Source organism: Henckelia pumila, chromosome 1, assembly GCF_033568475.1.
Source record: "Henckelia pumila isolate YLH828 chromosome 1, ASM3356847v2, whole genome shotgun sequence".
NCBI lineage: Eukaryota > Viridiplantae > Streptophyta > Magnoliopsida > Lamiales > Gesneriaceae > Henckelia > Henckelia pumila.
The window spans coordinates 133372827-133379997 of record NC_133120.1 but is presented as its reverse complement, the minus strand read 5'-3'; the positions used below and the strand labels follow the sequence as shown (position 1 = coordinate 133379997).

Below are 7171 nucleotides of genomic sequence, written 5' to 3'. Positions count from 1 at the left end.
TGGCATGACTAGGAATCTTATGTGCCTGGACATATTTCTTCAAACTAAATACAATATATTTTACTTAGTTTATAAGAAACTAACACGTTCTACGGTATCTAATTAAGTTGTGACTTGTGAGATTTTCAATTACCCTATATATATTTATAAGAAATATTGGACATTAAGGCTAACATTTTCTCTGAATCGCAACACTGGTTTTGGTTAATTTAGACAGTGCATGCCTTATACTTATGTTTGTTTATATTTCTTCTTATTGTCTGTAATTTAAGTCAGACAGCGTGATTATTACGTGTTGCCATCCTCAAATTCTACCTTTTCATGTTATGGTTATTAGAATGCAGAGGGGAGCAGGTGCAATTGATGAATCCTGAATAGCAATAGCATTATATCGACTGGTCGAGTGGATGTTTAAATTTTACTATGCATTTCAAACCGTAGTTTTTGTCGTCGTATCACTCAAACTGATTGAAAGTTGAAACATAGAGTAAAATTGATTTGATCCTTTTGGAGTTGTGCATGTGCAACTGTTGAAGATTGATATTTTATAATATATTTTTACTGAATTTTCAGATTCCTTTCTATCTGTGAAGTATTGTGTTCGATTAGTTTCTTAGTATGTATTCCTGTTTCTATCTATGTACTACTGTATTTTGTTGCAATCAATTTGCTAGGTTATTTTGAATATTCCAACTTAAGTGTGTGTGAACTTTGTGCAGATTCAACTAATAAGAATTGAATGGAGGGTGCCTGAGTATGGTTGGACCACTCAGAAGGTTTTCCACTTCATGAATTTTATTGTGAATGGAGGTAGTATTAAAACAAATTACTCGATTTTCTTGTGTTCATATTTCATTAGATTAATCACAAGCTACAAATTGCAGCCCGTGCTGTTTCATTTGGATTTCACAAGCTAGTTTTTTTGTTGCATCCCAAGGTAAGATTCTCCATATCTACTATAAATGTACTTTTTAACTGATTCCCACCACATTTTCTTCAAACTTTATTTTCGTTGAATTATTTTAGTCCATGAGGTTGGAATTCCTATGATTCTATAAATGGTATATCATATACAGACAATAGTTCCAACATTTTCTATTAGTGTCCATTGTTGGTTGCTTTCTGCCTTGATGATGGTGTTCTTGATGCATCGGGTTCATTCATACAACAAGCGCTTTTAGCATGATATTATTTGTGACACCTTTTTAGCGGCTTGATAATTCTATGGACTGCAAATTGTTTTGTTGGGATTACGGAGGAAATAGAGGAGAGCTTCATCTTACATACAAGTTGCGGTGTCACTGCTTTATAGAATTGTTTGGTCCGGATAAAAGGTCCAAGATAGCTAGTCCAATTACTATGTTCTTTTCGTGTTGCAGCATGTGTCATGCCCCTCCACGTGAACATGAGATTAATACCTATGACAATTTGTGAATTTACTTTGCATTTTTAGGCCTTGAAGTTACTGGACACTTGTTATGATCGATTCTTAATCGATGAAATGTGTATTTATATATGTTTTTTGTCAGGCTTTCACTTTAGTACTGTTGGATCTTCCTGGCCTTCTGTTCTTCTCCACATACACGCTTCTTATCCTTTTTTGGGCAGAGATTTATCATCAGGTAATACTCGTGAACACAATAATTACATGGAATAACTTTCCTTGTTTTGACTGGTGTGTCAAATATTTTTTAGCTTGATTTTACATGAAGAATTGACTAACAATTCAATTGTTGTTCTTGGTCAGGCTAGAAGTTTGCCAACAGATAAACTGAGAGTTTTCTATATTTCGAGTAATTGCGAAATTTACTTTATACAGGTGACTTCCACATACTTTTTTGGGACATACATTGTGAATCACTACTAGCTCTTGGGTTTTAGTCGTGTGTGCATTTGTTTTGATTTATGGTGATTGTTACCATCTTCTCATCCAATATTCTATCATGCATGTATTTCTATAGAATGCCCATAAGATAATATGGGGCTTATGATGAATCCTACCTTTATATTAAAGCAAGCAAATTACGAAGGAAAATTTGGATCTATTGCCCAATTTTACTTCTTCCTTAATTGCCTCATATATTAGCATTTTCTTCCACATGTTAAGCTAGCTCTATAAATACCTGTGATCTCAACACGTATGTTTACATATAAATATATATAACACAATTGAAAATTTGTGGATTTGGATTGATTCATTAGGATAACTGATCCAGAACTTTATGAAGAACAGAGCTAGTCAGTTGAAAATATTTGGGGTAAATCAAGAATGAGTCTTATCGCGAGGGTTCAAATGGTAATCCGTTGTATGTGTACGTAAACTTTTCTGAATCTGGATTTAAAGGAATGCTATAATTATTTCTTCTATATGGATTAAATATGCAGTTTTCGAAGTTGAAATTAAGCCTTAGACTGTGGCTATGAATAATTATTTTTTCATTACTGAAATTTTTATCTCTACTACTGTTTTATTGTATTCTGTGTTGAATGCTAGTCTGAAACTTCAGACTTGCAGTTTCAGGTTCAAACTATTAGACAAAGTTATCTCTCAAAACCTTTGTCAAGCCTGAGAGGTGATTAATTGGAAAAGAAGGTTTCTTGAAATGATGCGGGGCTGGAGCTATTGGATGATGAGGAGCACATTTTCAGTATGCGGATTATGTATTTGTTTCCATTTTACTTTTCTTCTTTGATGTTTGATTTATTGTGACATTCATAACCATGACTTTGAAATGTTATTCTTGTTTGCTGCTATTGTTCAGCACATTTCCAGTCCTCCAAATGGATTTAGCATTCTGAGAGTTGGTATGATCGTCGACTCCGGTTTGAGGCCGAAAGCATAGCGCAAATGGCCGAGATGAACATGAAAAATTCGATTATTTGTTATATTTGAATGATTTTTGTTATATTTGAATGATTTATAATATTGAAATAATGTATATTATATTTAATTTTCAAAAAATTTGAATATTGAGTGATAATATTGAAAATTTGTGAATTATATTTTTTTTGTTTTTTATTTGAAAAAAGACAACGCTTTTTAAACGTTGTCGTAGGTGAAAAAAGCGTTGTCGTTACTAAAAAAGACAACGCTTAAAAAGCTTTTGAACTACGACAACACTTTTTTGTGACAAAGACAACGCGGAAAAAGCTTGTCGTGTTTAGATACGACAACGCTTTAAAAAGCGTTGTCTTTTCCAGAAACGACAACGCTTTTTTCGCGTTGTCTTTGAGCGTGGTCTTTTACAACACTGGCTACGACAACGCTTTTTCGGGGACATTAACAATGCGGAAAAAGCATTGTCTTTGGCCATTTTTCTTGTAGTGGTAGTTCGTCAGAGATGCAATTTTTACCATTGCAGTGTAGGCGTATGACTTAGAAAACCAATGGTTAATGGTTGACCTTACGAAGCTTGTTGTCAAGTGATGATCGATTTTCATCAAGACACAATATTGAGTTATACTGAGAAACGTGAACTGAGATTAGTACTAGACATGGGGGGATTGAGTTTCCAATGTTGCTCTAGAAGCTTGTTGAGCTTCATAGGGTTGTGGGAAGATTTTCCCAGTCTAGAAATCGTTGTAAACAGTTACGTTGAAGTATAGCTTGGTGTCAATTAGATCCCATTTGCAGAGTAATACCTGTTTTGATGTAATGGAACAGTGTTGGGAGAGTGTTTCCTGACCATGGGTATTCTGCACCAAGAGTTTTGGGGAAATCACTAGATGGATAGATCTAGTTAGTGATTCGACGAACGTCATAAGCCAGATAGGTTACAGTTTGGGTTCATCTGTATAAGATTCACTTGGGATGGTGAATTTGTGCAAGCAGGTGTCTGTGTTTGATTTGACCAGTGACATCATGGCTAGTTTTGATTGCTGCGAGATCAGTGCCCAGTGGTTACTTGTGAACTGTCGTCTGATTCAATCAGAAATGGACATGATTGATTTGAGTATGGAAATAAGGTATCAGGAAAAACACATGTTTCAAGATAATGACATGGTATTGAGATCATCAAGGTGGGTTATCTTGACATGTACATCTAGTTTGACATGTTGACGTCAGAAGGCAACGAGGAATCGATGTCATTGTGTAAGATATCCTTGATTACAAGATATAATCATAGGAAAATCTTTTAGAGATTTTATTTGAGGACAAAAAGTGTATCAGGATGTGATACATTAGTGCCAAGTAAGTTTGACTTTCTTCAAGTAACACAACCGTTTTCAGTTTCTGCAACAACCAAACTGATGATTTTGGAAAATACTGATGTGGTTTAGTATCAATAGACTTGCAGAATTATGACAAGAGTCTGAGTTTGTCGAAAGCTATTCGACCAGATGATTCTTTCAATCTTAATGCTTGAAATCTTCGAAACTAGCTTCAGCTGACTTGAACAATGTAGTAGAGTTCTTTCTCAAGCCGGGGGCTTCTTCAAATGAGCTTCTCCCCATTTATAGAAGGAACAACAACAGTAATTAAATTTGGAATATTCTCGTACAAAAGAGTCGTTGCTTTTTATTTTCTTCTCTGTCAAATATAACTTTCGTACCAAGAGATAGTGCACATGCACAATAGCCGTTTGTATGAAAATCCTTATCCAAAGCTTACACTGATTGAATGCAGTTTGATAGATTGTGTTGATACTGACTTGATGGCTTCAGTTGAGTCCCAACTACGATTTCACTACTGGTTTGGTTTAGGATCTTTAGTTTAGTTTTTCAGTTAACTTTAGTTTGGATAGGTAAACTGATAGAAGTTTGGGTATACGATCAGTTGAGTTACTTGTCCAGTCTTTTTTATTTTTCCTTATGATATTTTGTGAATCACCAAAACTAAATTAATTAATTCCCAGCAAATGAATTCCCAAAAATTTTATCCTTTTTGGTGTTTGACAAAATATAGCATTTAAAATCCAGTAGGCAAAAATTCCTTTCCCCCTTTTTTGAAAAACACACCAATCTGTAGATAAAATAGCACAAGAACACTAGTCGTGCCAAAATCCATTAACTGATAACAAAAGAATCTTAGAGATACACTATTAGATAAAATAGGATGAGATCTTCTATCTGTTGCTCGAATGATATTTGTAGGAGCATGGACCTCGACTAGTCTGGCCCTGATGGCCTTCTATAGAAATAGATCCGGCTTTCATGACCAATCATATCAAGACTTTTTCCTCTTTGACACAACAAGTACTTACTAATCAATCTGTTGCTCGAATGATATCTGTAGGAGCATGTACCTCGACTGGTAGGAGAGCTTCGACTAGTCTGGCCCTGATGGCCTCCTCTAGAAATAGATCCGGCTAGAGGAGTGATTGATTGATTAATAAGTACTTGTTGTGTCAAAGAGGAAAGAGGCTTGATATGATTGGCCATGATATGAAAATTATCAGTCATCGTCCCCTACAGAATTTGAACTTCAGTGGATAAACTGTCCACTTTATGTTCAATCTTGTCTTGAGATCGCTGCAGTTGACGCAGAGAAGTTACAGCTTGGTTGAGGTTGTTCAAAGATTCGAAGAAAAGAGTAAGCTCTCTTTGCAGCAGCACTACCTTTTTGTTCAATGGATCTCAGATGACTGAAATGTGATTTTTCACTTGGCCTTGATCATTTATGATCACTTGAACGTTCTCAGAAAGTGTAGCCAATGTGGACTCAATGTCATTCAAATTGTTGGTCAGATCATCAAATTCTTGGTCAGAAGTCTCTTCTTCTTCTACTTCATGATCGCATTGGTAAAAGGACCTTTCTTACCAAAACTGAATTTAGCTAATTATTTGCCTTTTTTTAAAAGATCTTCATCTTTGTCAACTTCAACTGAAAAAAATATCAAATTCGGCTACTTTTACTTCAATAACATCTTCCTCAGTTATTTTACTCTTTTTTTTTCCTTTCTCAGAGTTATACTTTTTTCCAATTTTAGCCTTGGTTTGAATTTCAGTCTAGACTTTAGGCTCAATTGTTGTTGGTCTTGACTGAATGATCACTTGATCATCAGTAGACTCCTCAGATTGGTTAGCTTCAGGAACTGGGCCTAGAAATTACATAACTGTATATTTTACAATTGCTTCAAAAAATAATCTTGGAATTGTAAAAGTGGGCTCAGTTATTGTAGATGTTACTGTATATATTACCAAAACCAAATTTTTTGGAAGAACTTATTCTGTCATTTAAACATTTAGACCAGTTGACTCTGACTCTGTCAGTTGTCTTTCCAAAACTGTTTCTTTTCACTGGATTGGCCACTTCCAAAATTTGTTCCTTAGGAATCTAAATCTCTTCCTCCATCTTCTCAAAATCCTCTTATTCTTCTTCAAATTCAAGAACAATGTCCTTTGTGAAATTGTTGAGAAACTCATCAATATTGATATTGTTCATCTCCTCAACTTGGTCCAGTTTGGTGAATGAGGTATTGCTCAACTTTTATAAAATCATTATGGGTCGTATCCTTTTCCACTTCATTTAACATTTCATCAAAATTTTGAATAGAGGAAACCTCTACTGCATCTTTACCTTTTCTAGATTCTTTGTACACAGACAAATCAATTGATTTTTCCGACTTGTGATATCTGGGAATTAAGATTAGTTCTTGGTCATTTCACACATTTTCACTGTGCTCTTAAGAGTGATAAGGTTGGAGTCTATCTGTCTAAATACAACCTTGTCATCATAAGAAGTAGAATTAGTAGAGTTGTAGTTATGCTTGAGCTGAGTCCAGATGGATATGAGCTTCTTGATTCTCATAAGATCAAAGAAATACTTCCTTATTTCCATATCTAACAAGATTTTATCAGTTTTAACAATGTTTAGAACTGCTTGCTCCAAGGACACAAATTGAACTAATGTATTTCTCCTTCTAAGCTTTCGAGCAAAAATAATTGTTCTAAACTGGTTCCATTCATCGAATATAGCGGTTTTAGTTTTTGCAAACTCAATTACCTCATCCATCAGTAGATCAATTTGAGTTTGGATGGGGTTAACTGTTCTATCAACTTCATCTGAAACTACTAGAACTCTCCTCAGATTCCTTGGATGTCTTCAAATTCAATCCAGAATGAGTAACTTCAAGAAAGTTTATGACTGTTCCGCATGGAGGTTTTGGAGCTCGAAGAATTGTTGGTCTGTTCACAACTTCACATTTTGTAGTGGGGCTCCAACTCTGTC

At 34.9% G+C, this 7171-nt stretch overlaps 1 long non-coding RNA gene across 1 annotated transcript; it reads left to right on the top strand.

Moving 5' to 3' along the window:
• The first annotated feature begins 752 nt into the window (after window positions 1-752).
• LOC140879695 (uncharacterized) lies at window positions 753-1578 on the top strand. Its single transcript, XR_012149489.1, has 3 exons — window positions 753-810; window positions 885-937; window positions 1530-1578. It is a non-coding gene; the product is annotated as an uncharacterized lncRNA (long non-coding RNA).
• The last annotated feature ends 5593 nt before the right edge of the window (window positions 1579-7171 follow it).